General features: G+C 38.1%; 2 long non-coding RNA genes across 2 annotated transcripts; both read left to right on the forward strand.

Annotated features, from left to right (window-relative positions):
• The first annotated feature begins 227 nt into the window (after window positions 1–227).
• On the forward strand, window positions 228–23,839 carry LOC134956777 (uncharacterized). The gene is made up of 3 exons (XR_010186165.1): window positions 228–288; window positions 4,314–4,352; window positions 23,549–23,839. It is a non-coding gene; the product is annotated as an uncharacterized LOC134956777 (long non-coding RNA).
• LOC134956775 (uncharacterized) lies at window positions 6,632–7,665 on the forward strand. The gene is made up of 5 exons (XR_010186164.1): window positions 6,632–6,669; window positions 6,749–6,830; window positions 6,949–7,113; window positions 7,205–7,287; window positions 7,582–7,665. It is a non-coding gene; the product is annotated as an uncharacterized LOC134956775 (long non-coding RNA).
• Window positions 23,840–25,280: the final 1,441 nt, after the last annotated feature.

Consider the following 25,280-nt stretch of genomic DNA (forward strand, 5'->3'; position numbering starts at 1 on the left):
CTATTACTAATAATTATAAAAAATGTGTCCCATTTTTATCCCTTATACAGAACGACAATATAGGGATGACTTATTCCATACAATTTCCTTATATCTCTGAGTATAACTTCATCACCAGTGGCAAAAAAAATTTTCTTTAATCTCCAGCTATACCGTATATCTAATCCATTCTCTCTACACCAACAATAAATATACTTTCACATGAAATATACTAGCATTCTTTTCTCTTCATAGTCAGCCCACAGCAGGAAGTCCCCAACAAGGAAGTCCCCCAGCAGGTTATAATAAGTGAGTACATATTTTTTAAAATAAGTTCATAAGTAAATTTCAATTTTGACATTGAAATTAGAATCACTTTGGCAACTATATTAAATTAACATCTTTTCTATACAATATCTCATGCATGCATAACATTAATAGCATTAATAATAAAGCCTTTTACATAGACCAAATATATATCTCTCTCTATATATTTATTCTATATATATCTATATATATATCTATATATATATATATATATATATATATATATATATATGTATAGAGAGAGAGAGATAAAGAGAGAAAGTTCTATTAACTGCAGTTGGCTCATTAACTGCCTTTTACAGTGTAAGACGATAGGGCTTCCTTGATATCAGAGTTATTTATAAATTGCGTTTTTAGTAGTATCCATAACAGTACTAGATTCTGACAGTGAAAATTCAGCTTTACAGTCGACACTTTGACAAATGTAATTTTTAATCTTTTGTTCTTTTATCTGCCATGAACTTATGTTTTTTTATCTTGTTTCTCACACCACTTAATTAGATTTTGAAACATATTGGTGTTGGTACCCACAATGACAGGCAAATCACCATTGTCCCCTGGGGAATCAGGGCAGACTAAAGAGGGTACACACAGAGAGATCCATTCTTAAAATCTAAGCAATTTGACTAGATTGCTTAGATTTTAACCATGTATCTCTTGTGTGTTTGCCCTTCAGCGATAGCCCGCGCATCGCTATCACCGGTTTTGATTCGCCTGCATATAGGCACAATCTAGCACATCACTAATTTCAACCGCTGAGTGAAATTAGCGCCCCTCCGCCCCACCCCCCTTGCTCAACACACATCACTCCTAGTGTTTACAGCCCTTAAAGTAATCAAAGGAACATTTTAATTTGGTGTAATGAATCCAGATTAAAAAGAAATCTGTGTAAAAATATACCCCAAGTATGGATGCTAGTACTCACTCAGGCCCCATATTGTGAGTCCACTTAGGAGTTGGATTGGTACATCTGTAAAGTGAGAATTGTACCAAGATTTAAACATAATAAATATTTGAGGACTACCATCCATAAATATATTACAATCATGTCCATTAATCAGAACTTTTACCAGTGGAGCTTGTCCCATCATACTAGCTGGGATGTTATTAGATGACTGGGTATTCCCCATTTTACTGATTTTTATAATTGACAGATTTGTGAGGGGTCCATAAAATGCACCTTGTGGTTTTCCAACTGAGAGGGTAATTTTCTTGGAGTGTTGATATTCCTTCTCCTGCTATTTCCAGCATTGGGATATAAAAAAAAAATCTAAGACTAGCTTGCCCACCATTATGACATATAATGAACAGTTGGTTATACCTTTTTCTGTTTGTCTCTCATCCAATGCCGGATGGCAGTTAAATATAGTTATCTGACTGGTCTGTTAAATTCTAAGCTGATAATTTTTTTATTCTGCTCCTCCAGTAATTTCATAAGATTCTCATCCAATGAAAGTGGGTCAGGGACCGAAAGAACCACTTTTACTTTCTTTATGTTGTTTTCCCTATGGACAATCATTGCTTCCTCCACTTTCACAGCCAACTCTTTTAAGATAGGAAGAGAGACATTAGACATAGTACATCTCTATCACTGGGTTATAGGATTAGTGAATAATGCTCCATTAAGTACTTGCTTCATTTGGCACTTATTCACAATTCTTTCTCTATACTCATCCACAATTTCTTCTCTATACTTCTTTTATCGACAATCTAATACATATAACTTATCAACTCTATGTTTAATGGGTCAAGGTTATCCCATGATCTTGATAAGTACTGGTGAATATAGCTTAGAAATCCCTCACAATCTCCAAGGTGCCATAATAAAAATGTAAAACCTCTATATAATCTTTTAAAGTAGCCTGGGAATTGCTTCTACTGGTATCCTGAATCACATCCATTGTAGGTCCCCTTAAGCTTTTTACTAACCAATGTTTCTTAGTATGTCCTGGACTCTGCTATTCCTCAGAGTCCTGGATTTCAGCCTCCCACCACAATTTATAAGTTAGGCACAAATGTTATCTCAGAGAATATTCTTAGGTGATGGTTTCTTGCCTCATAAAGCAATCTCTCAAGATGACTAACCACTTTAATTGTGACTGTTCCTAACCAAGTTCCTATAGGTTCTTCTTTACTAATTTATGGCTCTGCAATTATCCATATGAAAGCAATTCCCAGATAATTGTTCTCATATTCCATTTTACTCTCCCTGGGTTGCTTCTTCTCTTCCAATATTACTTCCATCAGGCCACAGAAGCTGTATCCTGCTTGGGAAACTTTTCAATGCAATCATGTTTGGATGTAATGCTTACACTAAATAGTTTCTATTACTGATAATTCTAGTAAATGTGTCCCATTATTATCCCTTACACTGAACGACAATATAGGGATGGCTTATTCCATACAATTTCCCTATATTCCTGAGTATAACTAAATCACCAACAATAAATATCTTTATTTCACGTGAAATATACTAGCATTCTTCTCTCTTCACAGTCAACCTACAGTAGGAATTCTCCAAGGAGGTTATGAAAATTGAGTTCATATATTTTAAAATAGGTTAATAAGTATATTTTAATTTTAACACTGAAATGAGTAACACATTGGCAACTATATCAAATTAAAATATTTCCTATACAATATCTCTTGCATGTATTACATTATTTGCATTACAAACAAGGTTTTTTATATATATATATATATATATATATATATATAAGAGTTCTCTTAACTGCAGTGGATTCATTAACTGCCTTTTACAGTCAATGTTGATAATGCTGCCTTGAAAACAGAGTTCTCTATAATTTGCCTTTTTAGTAGTTTCCATGTCTACCCTTTGACATATATAATTTTTAATATTTTATTCTATTATCTACAATGCTCTTGTTTTTTTAGTCTTGTTTCTAACATCACTTAATTAGATTTTGAAACATATTGATGCTGATACCTACAATGACAGCCAATTCACCATTGTTCCTGGGGAATCAGGGCAGACTACAATAATAAAATGAACATTTGAATTTGGTTTAATTAACCTAGGTTAAAAAGAAATCTGTGTACAAATATACCCCAAGTATGGATGCTAGTACTCACTCAGGTGAGAATTGTACCAAGATTTAGACATATAAATACTTGAGGTCCACTATTCATGAGTATATTACATTCATGTCCATTAATCATAACTTTAACCAGCGGATCTTGTCCCATCTTGCTAGCTGGATTATTATTGGACCACAGGGCACTCCTCATTGCACTGATATTTATAATTGACAGATTTATGAGGGGTCCATATAGCACACATTGTGGTTTTCCAACTGAGAGGGTATTTTCCTTGGAGTGTTCTTCCTTCTCTTGCTATTTCCAGTATTGGGTTATTCAAAAATATATCGGACACTGCCATTCCTCGGAGTGCAGTATTTCAGCCACCTGCCATAATATATAAATCAGGCACTGATGTTATATCAAAGAATATTCTTAGGTGATGGTTTCCTTCCTTATAAAACACAACCTCTCAAGATGATTAACCACTTTAATTATGACTGTTTCTACCTGAGGCCCTATATGTTCTTTATTAGTTATTTGTGGCTCTACATCTAGCCATATAAAAGCAATTTCCTCAAAATGGTTCTCCTATTCCATTGTTCTCTCTCTGGGTAGCTTCTTCTCTGCCAATATTACTTACATCAGGCCACAAAAGCTGAATCCTCCCTGGAGAAATTTTCAATGCAATCATGTTTGGATGTAATGCTTGCACTAAATAGTTTCTATTACTGATAATAGAAACTATAACAAATGTGTCCAATTATTATCCATTACACCAATCGACCATATAGGTATGACTTATTCCATAATATTTCCCTATATCTCTGAGTATTACTTTATCACCAGTGGCAAATAATTTTGTCTCTTAATCTTCAGATACACATTATATATACTCTATTCACTCTACACCAACAATAAATATCCTTATTTCTCATGAATTATACTAAATTCTTCTCTCTTTACAGTTAAAACACAGGAGGAAGTATCCCAGGAGGTGATAACTAGTGAGTACATATATTTTAAAATAAGTTTATAAGTACTTTTCAATTTTTATATTGAAGTTAGTATCGCTTTGGCAACTATATAAAATTAACATCGTTCCTATAAATAGCTATTGCATGCAAAATATAAAGTGCATTAAAAACAAAGACATATATATATATATATATATTAATATGATCCCTTAGTGTGCTCTTAGTGTTCACTACTGAAATATTTAGTTATTATATGTCAGTTAGTGTCTGAATTTGCTAACATAAATACTGTTGTATTTCCATGTGGAAAGCAAGCTTCAACACAGAGTGGATCCTTTGTCGTTAAGGATCAAAAGTAGATAGAAAAGAAAAAATATCTGTGGAGCGCTCTTATTCCATAAACTGATATAATTAAATAGTTATTGGCGGATGTTATATAAAGAGAGGATGACCTTACGCATTTAGACACCCATATTAGAATCACATATATCTCTTTATTAAAAGATTTAGATTTAAAATGAATTAGTCATGAAAATTTCTTTTACATTTAAGATATAATTGTGTATTTCAGCATTATTCGTATAAGAAATATGTATAAAACAATATAATGAGCTTTCACCAACGCGTTTCATCTTTATCGACTTCTTCAGGAGTGTTCTTCAGGGTGCAATCAAAAAACAAACAATATGTAAAACACGTATGAATAAAAAGGAACATTGATAAAGAGAAGAATATGCATATCACAATATGGTCATATTATCCATATTTGAACAAACTGATATTGTATGTAACAGCAATGATTTTATGAGTTATACAGGAAACTACTCACATACTTTCTTGTACATTATTTTTTTAACCATCAAAACACATATTATTATAATAATGGTTGTCTGCTGAATCACTCCGTAATCAGTAGGCCAAACAAGTGACCCATCTGTATAAAAGTACTCACTTCTAATAACAGCTTTCTGTTTAAATTGGAATAACTGTAGCATTTATAAAAGGTATGGAGTTCTAATTGGACCAAAGTTGTACCTAAGTTGAAAAAGGGGAGACCAAATCTTTATATAACCCACTTTCATTAATATATTAGCTTAATTATACACATTTATTTTGATATACTTACTGAAAAATATTTAAAACTAAGTTGAAAAACTTGAAGAAAATTATTCCCAGAGTATGATAGCATTTAATGGGGTTCCTTATTGTAGGCCACCTAATGAATTATATTCTTCTCCAACATGTAGATATATAATTAATTCAGTTATCTTGACTCATAAGGTTAACATTTCTAACGAGAACAGAATGATAATTAATTATCTCCTACGATACTTAATTCATAAATGCTTGAATTTATAACTATTTGTAATTTATTTGTAATTATTTTTAATTTATAAAGAATAGCTTACCCACAATTTTTCAAAGTATCAGTGAAGTCCAAAAGAAGGGATCCACTTGTAAACTTGGGATAAAAATATCCCTTTAATTTTCCTAATAAGGACAGAGTATTACTTAACATCTTATTTCCAACCAGACTGCAATAGAGTAAAAAATGGCCTAATTTGCTTACCAACAGTTGTCCTATAGGTCTGCCTGCATAGGGATCCAATATTGGAATGAAGACTGGGCTCACATTCTCCCTATTTAAGCTCCTCAGCCTGTTACATCACTTCCTGTCATAGCTTATTAATTGCTTAATTGATATTTTTATTCTAATCGTTTGTTATGTATAATAAATTGAAATAAAAAAACCTTTATTTAATTAAACGGTTTTATTTATGATACCTGATTGGAGTAACTGTGTTTTTAAGTAAGATTAAATTCATAGTAAAGAATTTGAACCAAATTGCAGTTTCTAATTAGCATAGAAGCACAGAAATGCTTCCTATATGAGTTCCAAGCCTCTTGAGTGTCTTATGTCCATAGGAAGCAGTTTTTCCGCATTGGGGACATGTAATAAGTATTCTAACAGTTGCTAAGCAACCGAACGTGCTTATCACCCCAGCCACAGGGAGGCTTGGAACTCATATAGGAAGCATTTCTTTGCTTCTATGCTAATTAGAAACTTCAATTTGGTTCAAATTCTTTACTATGAATTTAATCTTACTTATAAAAACAGTTACTCCAATCAGGTATCATAAATAAAACCGTTTCATTAAGTAAAGGTTTTTTTATTTCAATTTATAATACATAACAAATGATTAGAATAAAAATATCAATTAAGCAATTAATAAGCTATGACAGGAAGTGATGTAACAGGCTGAGGAGCTTAAATAGGGAGAATGTGAGCCCAGTCTTCATTCCAATATTGGATCCCTATGCAGGCAGACCTATAGGACAACTGCTGGTAAGTAAATCAGGCCACTCTTTACTCTATTGCAGTCTGTTTGGAAATAAGATGTTAAGTAATACTCTGTCCTTATTAGGAAAATTAAAGGGATATTTTTATCCCAAGTTTACAAGTGGATCCCTTCTTTTGGACTTCACTGATACTTTGAAAAATTGCGGGTAAGCTATTCTTTATAAATTAAAAATAATTGCAAATAAATTACAAATAGTTATAAATTATAGCATTTATGAATTAAGTATCGTAGGAGATAATTAATTATTGTTCTGTTCTCGTTAGAAATGACAACCTAATGAGTCAAGATAAATGAATTAATTATATATCTACATGTTGGAGAAGAATATAATTCATTAGGTGGCCTACAATAAGGAACCCCATTAAATGCTATCATACTCTGGGAATAATCTTCTTCAAGTTTTTCAACTTAGTTTTAAATACTTTTCAGTAAGTATATCAAAATAAATGTGTATAATTAAGCTAATATATTAATGAAAGTGGGTTATATAAAGATTTGGTCTCCCCTTTTCCAACTTAGGTACAACTTTGGTCCAATTAGAACTCCATACCTTTTATGAATGCTACAGTTATTCCAATTTAAACAGAGAGCTGTTATTAGAAGTGAGTACTTTTATACAGATGGGTCAATTGTATGGCCTACTGATTACGGAGTGATTCAGCAGACAACCATTATTATAATAATATGTGTTTTGATGGTAAAAAAAATAATGTACAAGAAAGTATGTGAGTAGTTTCTTGTATAACTCATAAAATCATTGCTGTTACATACAATATCAGTTTGTTCAAATATGGATAATATGACCATATTGTGATATGCATATTCTTCTCTTTATCAATGTTCCTTTTATTCATACATGTTTTACATATTGTTTGTTTTTTGATTGCACCCTGAAGAACACCCCTGAAGAAGTCGATACAGACGAAACGCGTTGGATGAAAGCTCATTATATTGTTTTATACATATTTCTTATACGAATAATGCTGAAATACACAATTGTATCTTCAATGTAAAATAAATTTTCATGACTAATTCATTTTAAATCTAAATCTTTTAATAAAGAGATATATGTGATTCTAATATGGGTGTCTAAATGTGTAAGGTCATCCTCACTTTATATAACATCCGCCAATAACTATTTAATTATATCAGTTTATGAAATAAGAGCGCTCCACAGAGATATTTTTATATATATATATATATATATATATATATATATATAAACAGTATTTTCCCCTTTGCATTTATCATGTTTTATTACTTCACAACCTGGAATTAAAATGGATTGTTTGAAGGTTTACATAATTTTATTCACAGAACATGCCTACAACTTTGAAGATTTTTTTTATTGTGAAGCAAACAACTAATAGGACAAAATAACAGAAAACTTCATCATGCCTAACTATTTACCTCCCTGATTTCGTTATCTTTGTAGAGCCACCTTTTGTGACAATTACAGCTTCAAGTCACTTTTTATAAGTCTCCATGAATTTGCCACATCTTGCCACTGGGATTTTTGGCCATTCCTCAAGGCAAAACTGCTCCAGCTCCTTCATGTTTAATGGTTTCCACTTGTGAACAGCAATCTTCAAGTCTGACCACAGATTCTCAATTGGATTGAGATCTGGCTTTTGACTAGGTCATTCCAACATATTTAAATGTTTCCCCTTAAACCACTTGAGTGTTGCTTTAGCAGTATATTTTGGGTCATTGTCCTGCTGGAAGGTGAACCTCTATCCCAGTCTCAAATCACAGGCAGACTGAAACAGGTTTTGCTCAAGAATAACTCTGTATTTAGCACCATCCATCTTTCCCTCGACTCCAAACAGTTTACCAGTCCCTGCTGCTGAAAAACATCCACACAGCATGATGCTGCCACCAGCATGTTTTACTGCAGGGATGGTGTTCTTGGGGTGATGGTATGTGTTGGGTTTACGCCAGACATAGCATTTTCCTTGGTAGACAAAAAGTTAAACCTTAGTCTCATGTGACCAGAGCACCTTCCTCCATATGTTTGGGGAGTTGTCCACATGCCTTTTGGCAATTCAAAATGTGCCTTCTTATTTTTAACATTAATCAACAGCCTTTTTTTGGCCACTCTTCTAGCTCTATGGAGTGTACAGCTTACTGTGGTTAAGTGCGCAGATACACCAGTCTCTGCAGTGGTACTCTGCAGCTCCTTCATGGTTACTTTTGGTCTCTGTGCTGCCTCTCTGATTAATGCACTCCTTTCCCGGTATGTGAGTTTTGGTGGCTTGCCCTATCTTGGCAGGTTTGTTGTGGTACCATGTTCTTTCCATTTGAAGATGAAGGATTTGATGGTGTTCCCAGGGATCATCATAGATTTGGATATTTTTTAATAACCTAACCCTGACTTGTACTTCTCAACAACTTAGTCCTTGACTTGTTTGGAGAGCTCCTTGGTCTTCATGGTGTGATGACTCTTGCTTAGTGGTGTTGTAGCCTCTGTGGCCTTTCAGAAAAGGTGTGTTTATACTAACAGATCATGTGATACTTACATTGCATACGGGTGGACTTCATTTCACTAATTATGTGACTTCTGAAGGTAATTGGTTGCACCAGAACTATTGAAGGGCTTCATAGCAAAGGGGGTGAATACATATGCACATGCCGATTTTTACATTTGTATTTATACTAATTATTTTTTAAATACATTTTACTCATTTCACTTCACTAACTTAAACTATTTTGTGCAGATCCATCAAATTTAAAATTACAAATTGAGACAAAATGTCATCACCCTGGCATTAGATTCTCATGGTTTTTGGATTTTTTATAAGTAACCCATGGCGGGGACTTCAGTCACGCCACTGTATGCTGTACTGTAATCTGCTATGTCCATCCATAACTGCCTGCTGTGTTGATCCACGAGTGCTGTGCTCTGCTGTGTCCAACCACAAGTGCTGTGGTCTACCGTGTCCATCCGCAAGTGTTGTGCTCTGTTGTGCTCATTCACAAGTGGCTGTGCTCTGTTGTACCCATCCACAAGCTGTGCTGTGTCCATCAAGTGGCTATGCTGTGTCCAGTCCCCTTAGTCCAATTCTGTTACACAGTGGCACTACACTGATTCTGTGGCTTTACACCACTGCGTTCACATATAAGCACTGCAGTGTGACTTCAGTGTCAGCTGCGAAAAAAGATAAACAAAATTAAAAAAGTAATAAAAAATCTATTTTTAAAAGTTTGTGAAACCTGTGTGCACTGTACCCCAGCATGACTTTGTTCATGTATATATAAAAGCCGTTTGCTTCCTCGCATTTGATCTGAGCTGTGAATGTAAAAAATAAAAATATATATTGTTCTATTGTTTGCACTGTTCTGTGCACTGTACCTCAGTGTGACATAGTTCATATATATAGAAAAGCTCTTCGCATCCTCATAGTGTGATCTGAGCTGTGAATGTAAAAAATAAAAATATATAATGTTCTATTGTTTGCACTATTCTGCGCACTGTACACCAGTGTGACTTTGTTTCCGTACATAGAAAATCCCTTTGAATACCTGCAATGTGATTTGAGCTGGCATCTTGGCACAGTAGAGTTGTTAGCTTAGCTTCTTTCAGCCCATTGGTAGCTTGTTATATGGGGGACAAACAAACCAAGCATTTCAGCACAAAAATGGCAGTCCCTGTCACTGAAGTGCTTGGTTTGTTAAACTGTACATTACTTTTTAATATCCAACATCAGGGTGGGCAGAAGGGCCCAAGGACAATTCCATTTGCAATATTTTTATTTCTGTCACTGCTGTGTGGCAAGGTTTCATAGATGTGCTTTATTTGTATTTTTTTTAAAACATTACATTTTTATTAAGATTATTCGAACCCAACAAGGGTACAGAACAAAGAAGGCAATAAGCCAAAAATAGAAAGAAAAAAAGGGGAGGACAGGTCTTCCAACATCATCAAACAAATACATTGGGTGTTGCATACAGTTCAAATATCTTCCACAGTCGGAGATTCATTCAAGTCAAAATCAAAAGGAAGGCATAATGAGGTGGGAAGTATAAGAGGGGTACTTTTGCCCTCTGTAATATAAATGTGCCATGGAAGCCACTTCATATTAGGCGAAGAGGGGGCAGAGGAATATGAGGCCTCTCTAGTCTCCATGTCAAAATGAAACTTGGTTTTGGAGACAACATTCTCAAAAGGAGGAGGAGAAGGAGATTTACAATGTTGAGCAATAGTAGCCCTTGCGGATATTAAAATGTAACCCAGAACATAACGGTAGGATTTAGGGACACTAGGATACCAATGGAAAAGAGCTAAAGAAGGATCCTGAGGTAAAATAAGTTCTAGAACATCCTGAATAAACTCAAATACTTTATTCCAAAAGGGACAAAGGACAAGGCAATTCCAGAAAACATGGAAAATGGTACCTTTGGAGTGACACACATGCCAACAAAACATAGAGGTAGCAGGCCAAATCTTGTGTAATTTAGGCGGGGTAAAATACAGTCTGTGTATTAATTTAACATGCTTTTCAGCATGGTTAGTACATTTTGATAGCGAAAAAGAGGAGAGGTGGATAGTTTCCCACTGTTTCAGAGTAAATGTCCGATGGAGATCACTCTCTCAATTAAGTTGAGAAGAATTTTTAATTGTTAAATCTGGAGGTAAAAGTAAACTATACCAATATGAAATAGCACCACGTGATGAGGATTGGGTTTACCTATCCAAAATATGATCTGAAGGCATTTGGAAAACTTTAGCGTTAATGGCCACACCATCTACCCAATGTTTAAGTTGGAAGTAATGGAATCATGCAGAAGGGTCTAACGTAAATTTAGCTTTTAAATCTAGTAGGGCTAAATGTGCTTTAAACTGGCATGTGTTTGTGCCACCCACTGCTGTAGCTTAGTAACCAGCCAGCTCACTGCAGCCTTTGGCCTAAACTGGATGAAAATAATTTTGTGAGCTTTGAATTGGTCAAAACTTATTGGAAATGACTAGAAATTAATGTTCTTGAGGTTAAAATACTGTAAGAACAAAAAAGGCACAGATTCTCTGATAGTTTTTTTTATAAATTTTAGAAAAAATACAGATCAAAAACCAAAACCAATGAGGATGTGTTGGCAAAACCAAAACCTGATGATGAATTAGATGCAAAACCAGCAAAAATGGTCCAGCACACATCTCTAGTTAAAAGTATGTCTACAGTGATAAATTCTTTACTGGGTCTCAGTATATCTGCTAGTGATGCAGGAATCACCATTCAACAAATCATTTTTAACCCTATGGTGATACTGTAAAAATATGAGGTACATACAGGGGCATAAGTTCATGCCAGGAGCCCGGAGGCAAAATAGAAGGTGGTGCTCACCCAGTGGTTCCAGTTTGCTTGCACATGTGCTGACTTTCCAGTGACTTGCCAATGGTACATCTGGGAGAATAAAGATTCCTTATTGAAGCTACAGTAATTGTGATAAGGAATTTGTATTTTAAGGTGCTGGCTGCAAATGATAATAAATGGAGCAATGAGAAGGTTTATCAAAGTTTGGAAAGAGATAAAGTACCAGGCAATCAGCTTCTTCCTTACATTTTACATGCTGTGGTTGAAAAATTACAGGAGCAGATTGGTTGGTACTTTATCTCTCACAATTGTATCTCTCTGCAAGTTTTGATAAATAACCCCTTAAAAGTTTTATTCTAATAATTAGTGCATTTTCTTAAAACCAATTTCTGCTTTCCTTTCTTTCCTCATAGACACAACAGCAGAGCTGTAGATCATTATACACACTTTGATCTGCTGTCAGACACATTCCAGACTCTTCAGCTAAAGGGGTCTTCATAGGAGGTTACTGAGGGTAGACAGCAGTCAGCAGTGACTGCAGCAAGTCACTATGAAATGAGGGGAGAGAGATCTTTTCTAGTTCAGAAGCACCCATGGTCAGCAGCAAATGTCTGTGTTGTCTCTGGGAATTACACCACTGGGTACATATATGATGCTGCAGGCATTGGGGGTAATTCAGAGTTGATTGCAGCAGCAAATTTGTTAGCAGTTGGGCAAAACCATGTGCACTGCAGGGTGGGGGGGACAGATATAACATGTGAAGAGAGTTAGATTTGGGTGGGTTGTGTTGTGTTCAAACTGAAATCTAAATTGCAGTGTAGCAACCAGTCTTTACCCTGCACAGAAACAAAATAATCCACCCAAATCTAACTCTTTCTGCAAATGTTATATCTGCCCCACCTACAGTGCACATGGTTTTGCCCAACTGCTAACACATTTGCTGCTGTGATCAACTCTGAATTATCCCCATTGTGTCAACCAAAATGTGACCTTTGTAATGTGCGGAGTATAAATAACTGTACATACTATATACAATATTGGAACAGTGTCAGGGCAGTGTGTATGGCCTTGTGTTGTGCTGGATGCTGGCAAAGTGGCAGAATGCAGTGTGTTCCATGTCATGTGCTGACTATCAGTAACTGCACATATATAAGAAAGTAGAAAAACAATGTTGCTGAGTCATACAATATTGCATACCTCCCAAATGTACCGGTGCACAGCATCTATTCATGGGAGAAAGATGGACTGGGGGCATGCCAGCAGCTCACAGAGCGCTGTGCATGCCACCACAGTGACATAAAACGGGTGGCATGGTTTGTGATTGCGGTACTCTCATGAAGCCCTACCCCCTTTAAACCATGGTGCACCTTTGCCGGACGAGGGAGTCCCGCTTCCCCATCTCCAAATGTTTGGAGGTGTGATAATGTAATGAAATATAATTTGTACAATAAATAATTTTATTTACCGCTCTCTGGATATGGTAACAACATTTAAATGTTTAATATCAAATACTTACAATACAGTCACATTAACATGGAACAACATGTAGCACCCACATATATTAAAAAATACTTAAAAGCCAGTTTTATTAAGTAGAAACATAAAATATCAAAACAAACACCTTGCATGTTGGGCACTAGCTATACTTAGGCTGGTCATATTATCCCTTTAACCTGGGACACTTATGAATTACACAAGTACTGTGGCTGGCTGACTACAAGCCTGCATTTTACCTGGTTTAAGCAGCCACAGAACCTGTGTAATTTATGAGTGTCCCAGTTTAAAGGGATATTATGGTCAGTCTAGACTAAACATGGCGGACAATCCACTACTGTACAACATATATGAAAAGTTTCAGCAAGTGTAGCTTTCTCTCACAGAGATTCTTCTGTTGTCTGTTTTCCTCCAGGCAGTGAGAGAATGTCCAGGCTGATAGATTTTTAACACCCTTGTGCAGGTGAAATCACTAATTTGGAGGGAATTCAGTTATCAGCAGTATTTTACCATGGGTGTTAGCTTTAACCACTTAACTGATGATTCCCCCCCCCCAAAAAAAAAAAAAAAAACGCTCAGAAATTGTTCTTTTTTTATGAGTGAATTAGGAGAAGAACATGAATTTAACCCTATCCAAAATAATTTTAGTTAAAAAAAGTTTTGTTATTTTCTTTAAACATCGAAACATCGATTGGAAACATTCCAACCATCGGAACATCAGAAACATCGTAACCATCACGGCTTTCATTTTTAAAGCCTGGGGTGGTTAATTTACACTTCTCCTGCTATTGTCTGCAGCTGCTGTTGGTGGGGGTCCCTCTGCCAGCTTCAGCAGAGGAAGTTTCCCTTCCCTGCTGCTGCTAATACAGTTTATCTGACTGATCTCATCCTGTGCAACCAGGTCAGATAAAGCACTTGCAGGCATCTGATGCGACCATGCCAGGCAAGTGGTTAAGACCCAGAGCTACAATATTCAATTTACAGCCCGTTTTACTTATTTTAACCATTTAACACTAAAGATGTGTGCCGGCCATATTTTTGATGTTATTGGTTCTAATTAGAGATGTATGGCGTGTGTTTTGGTTTTGGATATGGAACTCTGTGTTTTGGATCTGGATTGATTTTGCCAAAAACACAGTTTCGGGTTTTGGTTCTAGTTTTGGATCTGGATCTCTTTGGGCAAAAATCATAAAAATAGCTAAAATCACAGAATTTGTATTTTTGGTTTTATTATTATTATTATTATTATTATTTTTTTTTTTTACGGTATTGTTTACATCAATAACATTCATTTCCACTCATTTCCAGTCTATTCTGGACACCTCACACCTCTATTGTTTTTAGTCCAAAAGGGTTCACCGAGGTAGCTGGATGACTATGCTAAGAGGGCGGCTCATCTAGGAGTGGCAAACAGGATGGCACTTTTAAAAACTAGGCCCCAAAGAAAAAATAATGTAAAGAAAAAAAAGAGGCACAAGATGGATTTGTCTTTGGGCCCTCCCATCTCACCCTTAAGTTTTATAAACAGGACATGCCCACTTTAACAAACCAATCATTTCAGTGACAGGGTCTGCCACACGACAGTGGCTGAAATGATTGGTTTGTTTGGGCCCCCGCCAAAAATAAGCAATTAATCTCTCCTTGCAACAACTGGCTCTACAGAGGAAAGATGTTGTTCTCATCCTCCGATTTCTCCCCCTTCAGTGTTTACATCCTCATCCTCACAGAGAAATTATTCCACACTGAACAGGTGGATTTTTTGGTATTTTGCCAAGACATAACAATGGGCTTTTTCATCCCATGGCCAAAGATTGGTCTCCACTGGTGCCTTTTTCAAACAAACCCCAACATTTAGGTGTCAGTAGACTGCTTATGCTATTACCCAAAGTTTCTGAACTTGACAATGACATGATGAATGCGCTACAGGTAATGTATAAGGAAGGATGTTCCTATGTGGTTAACATCCTTGCCCCTACTTATTTTGGATTGACAAAGGCAACACATCGCTTGACACCTGTTGTCCAGATTTGTGTAGAAATAATTCCACACCGAAGAGGTGGCTTTTTTGGTATTTTGCCCAGGCATGACAATGGGCTTTTTCATCCCATGGACAACAACTGTCTCCACTGGTGTCTTATTCAAACAAACCACATCACCATCAGAATCCTCATCATCAACTTCCTCCTCAGCACCAGCTACACCAATATCCTCATTATCCTTGTGTACTTCTACAGTGACATCCTCAATCTCAACATCAGCAACTGGACTGGAGGTGCTCCTCTCAGCACTTGCAGAGAGCGTGCAAATGGTGGTAGGAGCCTCCTCTTCCCATACAGTCTTGGGAAGTTCAGGCCTAGACATTACAACCACGGACACACTTGGACTCTCCTTGGGGACTTGTGATTTCTCTTAGCCTGTGCTTTAACAAGCTTTATATTTTAAATTTTTTGAGAGGGATGAGGGCTTCCATCTTCATGAGAAGCTGAGCCTCCAGTCATGAACATAGGCCAAGGCCTTAGCCTTTCCTTGCCAATTTGTGTCGTGAATGGCATATTGGCAATTTTACGTTTCTTTTTAGATAATTTCTTTTTTGTTATTAATTTTAAATTTTTAGATTTTACATTCCCTCTATGACATTAGGCATCGCCGGTAGCAGATGACGTTGATGGAATTGCATCATCAATGTCATGACTAGTGGCAGCAGAAGCCTCAGCACTAGTACTAGGAACTGGAAGTGGTTCCTGATCTTTCACAATTTTTTCCTCCAAAGTTTTGTTTTCCATTTCACGGGATAGCTCCCATTTATTATTACAGGACACAGAACAGTGCCCCTTTATTTTCACAGCACCCCTGTATTTTTACAGCATGTAGGACAGGGCCAGTGTACATTTATTTTCAAAGCACCCCTGTATTTTTACAGCATACAAGACAGGGCCTGTGTACATTTATTTTTACTGCACCCCTGTATTTTTTACAGCATAAAGGACAGAATTAGCACCCCTGCATTTTCACAGCACCCCTGTATTTTTACAACATACAGGACAGGGCCAGCACCCCTGTATTTTAACAACACCCCTGTAATTTTACAGCATACAAGACAGGGCCAGTGGACATTTATTTTCACAGCACCCCTGAATTTCTACCACATACAGGACAGGGCCAGTGTACATTTATTTTCTCAGCACCCCTGACAGCGGGTGTAGTAGGGTATGTCAGCGGCCGGGCTTCCGGCGGCCAGCATACTGGCGCCGGAATCCCAACCGCTGGCATACTGACAGCTAGGCGAGTGCAAATGAGCCTCTTGTGGGCTTGCTGCACTCGCCACGCTGCAGGCACAGTGGCACACTACACAGCCCACGCTATTTATTCTCCCTCCAGGGGGGTTGTGGACCCCCAAGAGGGAGAAAAAGCGTTGGTATGCCAGCTGTCGGGATTCCAGCGCCGGAATACTGTGTGCCGGGATCCCAACAGCCAGCATACTGAAGACCACCCCTGAGAGCACCCTTGTATTTTTATAGCATACAGGACAGGGCCCCTGTATTTTTTGTAGAATACAGGACAGAACCAGCACCCCTGTATTTTCACAGTGCCCCTGTATTTTTACAACATACAGGACAGGGCCAGCACCCCTATATTTTAACAACACCCCTGTAATTTTACAGCATACAGGACAGGGCCAATGTACATTTATTTTCACAGCACCCCTGAATTTTTACAGCATACAGGACAGGGCAAGTGTACATTTATTTTCATAGCACCCCTGAGAGCACCCCTTTATTTTTACAGCATACAAGACAGGGCCAGCACCCCTATATTTTAACAACACCCCTGAATTTTTACAGCATACAAGACAGGGTCAGTGTACATTTATTTCACAGAACCACTGTATTCTTACAGCATACAGGACAGGGAGAATGTACATTTATTTTCATAGCACCCCTGTATTTTTACAGCATACAAGACAGGACCAGTGTACATTTATTTTCACAGCACCCCTTTGTTTTTTACAGCATACAGGACAGAACCAGCACCCCTGCATTTTCACAGCACTCCTGTATTTTTACAACATACAGGAAAGGGCCAGCACCCCTGTATTTTAACAACACCCCTGTAATTTTACAGCATACAATATAGGGCCAATGTACATTTATTTTCACAGCACCCCTGCATTTTTACAACATACAGGACAGGGCCAGTGTACATTTATTTTCACAGCACCCCTGAGATCACCCCTGTATTTTAACAGCATACAAGGCAGGGCCCCTGTATTTTTTTTTACAGAATACAGGACATAACCAGCATCCCTGTATTTTTACAGCATACACGACAAGGCCAGCACCCATATATTTTAACAACACACCTTCATTTTTACAGAATACAAGACAGGGCCAGTATAACTTTATTTTCACAGCACCCCTGTATTTTTACAGCATACAAGACAGGGCCAGTGTACCTATATATTAACAATAGCACCCAGGCCAGCTCCCCTGTATTTTAACAACACCCATGTAATTTTGCAGCATACAAGACAGGGACAGCACCCCTGTATTTTCACAGCACCCCTGTAATTTTACAGCATACAAGATAGGGCCTGTGTACCTTTACACCACCCCTGTATTTTTTACAGCATACAGAACAGAACCAGCACCCATGTATTTTCACAGCATATAGGACATTGCCCCTGTGCAGCATAGTGCCAGCCAGGACAGCAACACCCATGTACAGCTGCAGCACCACTAACAGCACATGAAACACCAGTGACAGGACAGCACCCCCAACAGTACAAGACAGCAGAGTGACAGGACCACACGCCTAACAGCACACAGGACAGCACCCCTAGAAAGCACACACTGACCCCACCTGACTCCACCACCCAAAGAAAGAGACAGAGGTCTGTCTCCTCTACTCTCCAAGTCTGGAGTTAAAATGGCGGCGATGCACGGCTCTTTATATGGAATCCAAAGCCTGTGAGAATCCAACAGTGGGATGATGATGTTTTGCCCCATTCTCGGGACTTCCCACCAGACTCGGTTCCCAGCTCGGATCGTGAATTTTGGGCTGGGGGGAGGGGGGGGGGATCGGTTCTCTAAGAGGCAAACCCACTTATCTCTAGTTCAAATTTGTTGTCGGCTTCTGGTTCTGTCAAAACCACCTTGGCTGGTTTTGGCCGTGGATCTATATTTTTTCCCAAAAAATTGAAAAAAATTGGTAAAATCACATAATTTGGACCTTTTCTTGTTTCTACAGAATTTTACCCTTAATATCATTCATTTAAAGTCATTTACAATCAATTTTGACTACCTCACAGCTTACAATATTGTTTTCATCCAGTTTAGGCCTAAAGGTTGCACCAAGCTAGCTGTCTGACTAAGCTAAGCAACAGCAGTGGGCGGCACAAACACATAATAGTCAGAGCTGGATTAAGGGGGGGCTACAGGGGTCTGTACCCCTGGTCTAAGAGGGTCCCCCTGCCACCAGCCACAGATTAGATCACTGTTACAGATTCTTTCCACAGGTTTGAGTTTACCAGTGCTGTAACAGCTGCCTGCACTGCAGACCTTTGCTGGGTTGCTGGGCAACAGCTCAGCTGACCAATGGAGTGTGCAGCTACAGCCTGCAGCTCCGTTACTGGCTGGAGCACTGGCTGAAGGGAGAAATTGAGACAGGATTCCTGGTGTTTACTGCAATGTCAGACAGGATGTTAGTTTAATAAACTATACAACACCAAAAATGTTACCAATAATGTTTACATTATATAAGAGATCAGTAGGAAGGAAGGATTGCTTTGGAAGTTAATTGAATTTACTGTAAATATTTAATTCCAAAAATCTTAATCAAGGAGGGCATTGGGAAGGGTATTGATCATTCAAATTGTATTGTCTTTTCTCACCTCAGTTGCTGTAAAATGCTACAGCTCTCAAATGAGGCCTCGCATGTTGATTTAAATCAATCAATCAATCAATCAATCAATCAATCATTCTAGTGTTCAGTTATGGACTTTTGTCTCCTCAGTTACTGCAAAATAGTCAATTTTAAATAGATTAAAAAATAAACATACACAGTTTAACCTAACAAGCACTTTAATAACAGAGATTGCCACTTTTGTGGCTTAAGTGCTTGGTTTGTTTGTGGCCCCACAAAAATTTTTTGGGGAAGGACTACCTCCAATCACTAATAAGGAAGTTGATGATTATGGTGTTAATTACGTTATACTTTTGTAAAATAAAATGACATAACATGGAAGAGGTGCCTAGATGCTTAATGTGCTTACCTCTACTAACTTCACAAATGGAACAGATGCTTTCACAAATGTCAGAATTTGGGTAAAAATAATCCCACACCCAAGAGGTGGTGTTTTAGGTCTTATACCCAGGCATCACAATGGCTTTCTTTTTATCAAGGACAAGAACTGCTGCTGCTGGTGGTTGATTTGCACAAACAACATTATAATCATCTCCATCCTCAGTAGCATCAGACAGTGCACAAATATCCCCCTTATCCTGTCCCACTTCCACAATATTATCCTCAAGGAGGCATCTCTACAAGTACAGTATTAGCAATGTCAGACTCACACACAGCTAATATGGACACCCCTAGACTCTCCTCAGGGAATTGTGAACACACAGTTTGTTCTTCAGCCTTGGGGGGGTAAATATAATATGGTTCAAGAAGCCGGAAGTGAGAGACACCTTGCGATAATGGCCACATTTTTATAGCAGCAATCCTTTACAAGGCAAATCAGCCTTTAAAACCACGGGCATTCTTGCATGGCAACCCACACATACTACACATGCACATTGCAGGGATTGGATAGGCGTGGCCATGGCCCCTACAAATTTTCTTTTTAAAACCAGTAACTTGCACTAGTCTGGGGGACAGTGCGTGCTGCTCTGCCAGGGGCAGATCTGGGGGAGGGGGCTGTTTTGCAGAGTGAGAGAGAGAGAGAGGAGAGCAGCAGCTTCTTTTATTCTCACATGTAAAAGAAAAAACCTCATTAGTGAATTACATCTTAAAACAATTATTTTCTGTAGAGAACACCAAGTAGTGGACTCCACTCCGTGTTTGCATTCATCAGTTGTGAAGAGGTGTGATGTTGAGGCAGAATATTCCATTACCAGGTCAAATATAGGCTGCACACCAATGGGCATACTCCTTAGGCAGACATACTTAGATCATGCCCATCAAGGTTTCTTTGTACATGTTTACAACCAATTCCTATGCTATGCTGTTAAAGTCGCAGCCCAGCATCTCTATTACACTGTGAATGGTGTTTTGCAGGCACAGCAATGCAAATGAGATGCAGAATTTACAGAAAAACATGGTAGGGTAGACTTCTCAGAGCATCTCAGTTGAGAAGTTTGCATTGGGAGTTGAGAAGTATGCATTGGAAGTTGAGAAGTATGCATTAATTAAGATATGAGGACTGGTGTTGGACTTAATGAGCAAGAGTTGCGACTGAGTGGAAGGAGTTGTGGTAATTGAGTAAAATGGTTCTGCCTGCTGATTGGTTCACAAAGGGAAGTAGTTCTTGCAATTGGGTGGGATGCTTTTGGGATTAATGTGATGAATATGTAGTGCAATGTTAGTTTGAGTAGGAACTGACATGTATGTTGGGACAGAGTGGGTTAATGTAGGATACATAGTTACTCAAATTCCCAGTTGCATAGACTGCATGTGTTTATTCCAAAGCGCACACAAATCTGTGAATTAGCAGCTCAATCATTTTGTGAATAATGGGCCCCACAGACTCGGCGATGTGCCGCCGAGCTGCCCGACCACCGATATGGCAGACGGGTGACCCGGAGGGGGTAGGGGGGGCAGTGACGGGGGGAGTGAAGTTTCTTCATTCCCCCGTCACCTGGCTCCGTAGACGTGCAGGCAAATAAGGATGATCTCATCCATATTGGCCTGCATGCACAGCCGACAGGGCACCAGCAATGAACGAGCACTGGTGCCTCCACACTGCACGATATGAACGTTATCTCGTTCATTAATGAATGAGATCATTCATATCGTGCAGTGATGTCGGCCATCCCTACGCCCATTATAGAAATCTTATTCCATGATTGTGCAGATCCTGCAGCTCACCACAGGATGTCATAACATACAATATCTTGTCTGTAGATCACAAAGAACATTTACTTTCATTTAACAAATGAATTAATACATATGTAGACACTCAAGGGCTGACTGAGAGTTTTGTCCATGGACCTTGTGATTTTTAGCACTGTGTCATCCTCTGAGTTGCATGCCCTGACAATGTAAAGATGTAGCAATGCTCATTGTAGCTGTGACTAGGCACGGGTACACCTCATTTGGCATGATGGCACACACATCAGTATGCATGTGCATCTTAGTTGCACTTGCTCCACATTGACATTACATTCAGCTGGAAAAAGTGCTGCCTGGCATACTAAGGCACGGGTGCATTTAGGCATGCTGGGACTACCTGTGCTGTCGGATCTCAGCCATAATGAGCATGGCTACATCTGTAGTAAGCAGTGGAGATATTTTATTCTTCTTGCAGCATGTGCACATTCAGAGTTGTGATTGAGTCGCATAATCTTATGTTCAAACTGTATTGAGCATTCCTGAGCAGGGATAGGGATAGGGAGGTGGCTTATAACACACAATGATGATCCTTCTTATGGGAATGTTATTGGAATATTGTGTGTGTCAGTGAAGGTGGTTACATACATAGATGTTGGACTGCTCACAAAGGAGACCATACTCAAATGGAGAAACTGCACCTGCCATAGGGCTAGTGAAAGTTTTGATGATGTGAACCGTGGTATGTCTAAAGATGCAACAATCAGTATTCCAGTGTATACTGGGGGTCATTCAGGGTTGATCGCTTGCTAGCAGTTTTTAGCAGCCGTGCAAATGCATAGTCGCCGCCCACGGGGGAGTGTATTTTCACTTTGCAGGAGTGCAAACGCCTGTGCAGAAGAGCACCTGCAAACACATTTTGTGCAAAACAAGACCAGCTCTGTAGTTATTTATCCTGTGCGATGATTGCTGCAATGAGTGACAGGGTAATGACGTCAGATACCCGCCCAGCAAACGCCTGACCTTGCCTGTGTTTTTCCAAACACTCCCAGAAAACAAAAAACGGTCAGTTGACACCCATAAACGCCCTCTTACTGTCAATCTCCTTGTGTTCGGCTGTGCAATTGGAATCATCGCTAGTACCAGTGCAAAACCACAAAGGACTTCGTACCCGTACGATGCGCGTGCACATTGCGGTGCATATGCATGCGCAGATTAGCTGTTTTTTTCAATGATCGCTACGCAGCGAACAACGACTGCTAGCGATCAACTCAGAATGACCCCCACTGTCACTGACAGTGGGCATATCACTACTTTTGGATGCACAAATGCACACCAGGGAAGGGCTTTGTAGTAGCATTTTCTCAAATGGGAAACCACCAGTAGTGGCAGACATCAAACTGGCTATGTCTGGCTCAGAATCAGTACCTCAGTGTCTAATGCTCCCTCAACATATTAATGTAGTGTTATTGCTCCTATACACCTACATTTTAGTAACTTGGTGACTCCCTTAGCTGTGACTTCTCTCTAGTACTCACACTCCACATATCCCTGACATATTGCTTTATACAGCCTTAGTTTTCATCTAGATCTTTCTATAAAAATGGAGGAGCTCTTGAAAAAAATGGGTGCCTGCAGCAACGCCATCTAGGGGAATGTACTGGTAGCATATCTAGGATCTGACTGGCCCAAAGGCATACCGAGGACATCCCTGGTGGGCCCTACTGCCTGAGGTCCCCAACCTTTCCACTAATTTAAGATTCCAGACTGTGTTTAAATTATACATTGGGACTCTGTAAGATGGTCAGTTACATGGTCTCTAATGGCTTGACAAACCTTAGTGGGGAATAGCAACACCCTTAATCATGGCCAATTACTACTGGATACCCCTGCAAGACCCAGTCTGACACTGAGCATAGCTGTAAAGAAAAGCTTTTTTTAATATCATATGTGACAATATCAGAAGAATATTTTAAATATCCCTATAAATGTTCTTTTATGTATTTTGTAGGAGATGCAAGCATGGAGAGGCTTTAATGGAGGCTGATGCTGTAGTACACTAGAAAAAAGAATCATATTTCAACTTTCTACAATGATACTTTAAATATTTCTCTGTCAAGAAAACAATATTTTTCTTCAAAGGAAATTTGCATGTTCTCTGTGTATAATTGAATCTAATTAGTAAAGGAAGATTATACAAATTATGTTGATTATACTTTAATTGAATATCAAAATCTAAAATAAATCATTATGTAATCATTCTGAAATATATGTAAAATAAAGAGTGCATAGTGTTTGCAAACCAATGTCTCCTCTTCTATATCCTCTTATAATCCAAATATTAAAAAACAGGGTTTAGCATATTAATGATTGTGATCATAAACATTTATTGCAGAGAGTCAGGGACCTATCAGAACCATCATTTTGCTTTCTTTAAAAGTGAACCAAGTAACTGTTGTGAATGATTCTATACAAATAAATGAGACACATTTCATGTACATTCATAAAAAATATGGATGCTAAAAAAAATGCAGTGTGAGCATGATACAATAATTGCAGAGTTCAGTTCCAGAAGAAGAGGTATACAGTAGATAGGGTCGGACTGGCCCATAGTGCAGACGAAACCCCGGGTGTGCCCCACTGCCTGAGTGCACACCCTCTTCTCTAGGGATCAGGTTTTTGACACCACTTAAATTATACATTATACATACTGTATGTTACATTATACTGCACAGGACTATGGTTCAATATATTCACTACAGTGCATTGCTCTGATTAATCTGCTACATTATCATGCATGCACTAGCATTATTTACTATATTTATTTATAAAGGGACCCACATCATACAATATTTAATAGTTAGCCAAGCCTCTGTGGTGGCTGGCCAAACCCCTAAGTATGGGCCACCATCACTACATTCCCCAGTGGGCCCTCCATGCCACCAGTCCGACACTGATGGTAGGAGATATAAATTTAACCCTTTAATACCAACTGTATCATACTGTAATTGTTATATAGGTTATTTAAGGTGTAAGGACTTACAGTATTAAGTGACAAATATCTCAGACAGATTAGAGTGAGTGAAAATGGAAAAGATTAATTTATAGTCTATTGTAGGGGTGAATGCCTAAAGGTAATGGATAATTAAGGATTATACTGTACATGTTTTCCTGTTTTAAGACTATGTGCTAAATGTACTAAGCAACAATTTTCAAAGAAGGCATATCTTCAGTGGGTTCAGCTGCTGGATCTTAAAGGGCAATTCTGTTCAATATAAAACATGTCTGGTTTTGATCTGAGATCTGATCCGAGTCCTCGTTTGAATTTTATTGTGGTCCAGAATTCGGATTTCAAATCTGAATTTCATGCTTGGGATTGCAATAAGGCACCAGTGACCTTAAACAGGGTCAGGAAAGAAAAAGAAAAAAGAAAGACTCTATGCTGGGGCACTCTTATCTGAAAAATTGATAGACAATAAAATGTAACTTTTATTATAAATCTTATAAAATAAGGTGTGACTGACAAGAAAAATCTAAAATAAAAAATATATAAGACTGATGGACAGTAAATACTGCCAAGGTGATAAATTATTTTGTATAATGGCAGGAGTAGCTTAACATGTGTTCACTGACAACAATTAGCTAAAAATCTCCTATAATGATATCCCACATGTCAATATTGGAACCAATGGATTAGATAGTTTGTTGCCTAATGTGGTATTGGTCCACCTAATGTATAAATA

This window comes from Pseudophryne corroboree, chromosome 9 (genome assembly GCF_028390025.1).
Source record: "Pseudophryne corroboree isolate aPseCor3 chromosome 9, aPseCor3.hap2, whole genome shotgun sequence".
NCBI classification, from domain to species: domain Eukaryota; kingdom Metazoa; phylum Chordata; class Amphibia; order Anura; family Myobatrachidae; genus Pseudophryne; species Pseudophryne corroboree.